The sequence below is a fragment of the Micromys minutus genome (genome assembly GCF_963924665.1).
Source record: "Micromys minutus genome assembly, chromosome: X".
In the NCBI taxonomy this organism is placed as follows: Eukaryota; Metazoa; Chordata; class Mammalia; order Rodentia; family Muridae; genus Micromys; species Micromys minutus.
The window spans coordinates 108,048,987-108,052,009 of record NC_137970.1 but is presented as its reverse complement, the minus strand read 5'-3'; positions in this window follow the sequence as shown (position 1 = coordinate 108,052,009).

Sequence of the window (3,023 nt, the reverse complement as noted above, 5' to 3'; positions counted from 1 at the left end):
AGCTATGTGGTCTTGATTACAAAATGAATTCACCTGAGGATCCAGCCTTTTTTCAACATTTGGTGTTCAATTCAGACATGGGTAGACATTTGGATCAGAGGACCTCATCTGATGCAAGTAGCATGACACTTTAGAACTGGGATAATTCTGTGGATGCCAAGTCATATTTTCTTCTGCATTGGATGTTGCCCTCTTAGACCCATGAAAATTTGGGCCAAAACTGGTGTTTGGCATCTGAAAACCATAGAAAGTCTGGCCACCAATTGGATTTGTCACCCAGTGACTGACCATCAAATTCTGATCACATCTGTGTCCTGATAACTGATACCCAGAGAGAAAGTGCTCACCACAGACCAGGTTATCCTGACCTCTGTAGACATTCTGACCACGGAAGGATGACTTCTGGTAGTAGAGCTTCATGTGGTCATGGTTATCTCTCACCGGAGGCTCATAAAAAGCCTGATATTCATTAGAAGGTATCATCAGATCTGCATTGAATCTATTATTAGCTACTAAATCCCTCTGCTGATACCTAAAATAACTCTGTTCAGAAAAATACTCCAGGGAGCGATCTACATTTGAATTCTGGTCTGCATGGCTTCCAGAAGGAGCAGCATGATGATTACCAAAGGGAATCCTCTCACTGTCATTCAAGGCTGTATTTTGGATCACAAGAGTCTTGTCAAAGTTGACTGTCCTCATCCAGTGTCCTTCAATGTAGAGAGATTCCCTAGCTTCAAGGACAGCTTTATTCTGGGCATGAGGATGGCATATCTTTGGTGTGTTGTTGAGCTCCTTAAGCTGAGTGTCTTCTGGGAATTTTTTCTGCTGAAGAGACACAGCTATCTGATTCACAGAGGAAGTCTCACTTGGCTCTCCAGTTTTTCCTGGGTTTGCTGTCGAGTTCAGAGTACAGGTTATCTCAGGTGTGCTAGAGTATGCAGATGCCATCACTGTTGGTTTCCAGGCAAGCATCTCTGAGCTCTGACCTGAGACAGTCTGGCTGGACTCCACAGGGAAAGGCTGGGGATTACACCTCCCTGGCTGGAATGCACCTGTGGATTCTTCCATGTCTATGCAGGCTTCACAAATGGCCTGGGGACTCTTCAAGTTCCTGCACTGTTGGGAGAAAAATCAACATCTGGCTAAACTAGGTATTCAGTGGTAGAGATTAAAGTTCTTGAGAATACTCAAACTAGGCGGACAGGCAGAACTTAAATGGTAGACACAAGAAGGCATAAAATGTTCTCTGGAGATCAGGGATTCACAACTTTAAAGGCTCTGATGAAGGTGGGATGGGCAAACAAAAGCTTCATTACTCTGGGATCTCCTTCTATAAAGCTAGGCCTGATATGTTCAGTACTTCTGAGTCTATGATTTCATAAGACTTATGTTTCCACATGTAGGCCCCCATACTTAGAAGACATGTTTAAATATCTCACCCCAGGCTCTTAGAGTTTAGAAGATGCTCTCATTAAGTAAACTCTTAGGAACTGTGTATGTTAGCTTGCCTCTGATTTACTTTATAAACAATATACAGTTACATGGTTGCATTCATCAACTTTAGAAGAGAATGTGGAACAGGATTTGTTGGTGGGACTGGTGGGTTTTTACAGGAGCAGTAGGTCATGTGGGGTTTGTTTTGAATGAAGAGGGTGAATGAAAAAAAACTTGTGGGCTGATGAAACCTCTTGCTGTGGAGACTTATAGAGTACAAAAGGTTAATCTTTGTAGTGGTGGATACAGAATCTGGTGTGATTAGTTTTTTGCAATGCTACAATCTGTTGTGTCCTTTTGGTATGGGATCCCATCCATTTTATCAAATATTATAGATAAATGCTAAGAGAGGGTTTCATTCTCAGCACACTGACAATAGGACCCAGTTTCCTAGAATTGTGTCCACATAGTTCATGGATCCTGGATAGATCCTGATGGTGGTAAAGGTTGATGAAATGAGACAAAAATCTTATTTTAAATTTAAAAAGCAAATAGTGAAAACCAATGTTTAAGGAAGGAAGATGGAATGAAAGACAGAAAAAAACAAGAAAAGAAATAATACAAATGGAGAAATCACATCATCATCATGAGACACAACATGTAGTATTGGAACAAAAGTGAAGTTGTTTGGATGGATAGTTGCACTCTTAAAATTGATAAAAAAAACTGTAAGATAGGAGATTAAAATTGCTTGCACCTTTTCTCCAATTAGAAACCACTTGAAAAAAATACACTCTGGATTTGTGAAGGCATCATTCCCTAGGCATCACTTATTAAAACACATACAAGGTGTCCAGATCAACATCCAGCCTCTCTTCTATCCCAGAGAAGTGGAAAATCATTCCTCCCATGAAGATTTACAGGAAGTTACAGGACAACTCATTTTTACAGAAGACATTTATACTTCAATCTGGTCTCATAATCTTTATCTTTTGTCTCTAACTCTTGATTGCAGAAATTAAAAATACTTGCCATAATATAGGCCAAGGATTCTCTTTTTTTGTATTGCCATAATGCATAGCTGCAGGCTACTTCCTAATTAATACCATACCACATAACATATTCAGTTTTTAAATAATTTATATTTTGATATTTATGATTTTCAACTAACAACATCTACAACAACAACAATTAGAATACTATGGTAAGACAATAAAATCAGTCACAACAATCCTAACTATCTCTTAAGATCAATGCCCTTGCCATTCAACTTCATAAGGAAGAATTTTTAGAAAACAAAGTGGAAAAGAGCTTAAAATATGTAGGCACAGGGGAAAATATCCTCAACAGAAAACAAATAGATTATACTCTAAGATCAAGAATCAACAATTGGGACCTCATAAAATTGGAAAGTTTCTGGAGGCTAAGCATATTATCAAGAAGACAAAATGTCCAACAACAGATTGAGGAAGGATGTTTGATACTCCTGAAACTGATGGAGGGCTAATATACAACATATACAAAGAGCTCAGGAAGTTAGACTCCAGGGAATCAAATATTTATATATAAACTGGTATACAGAGCCC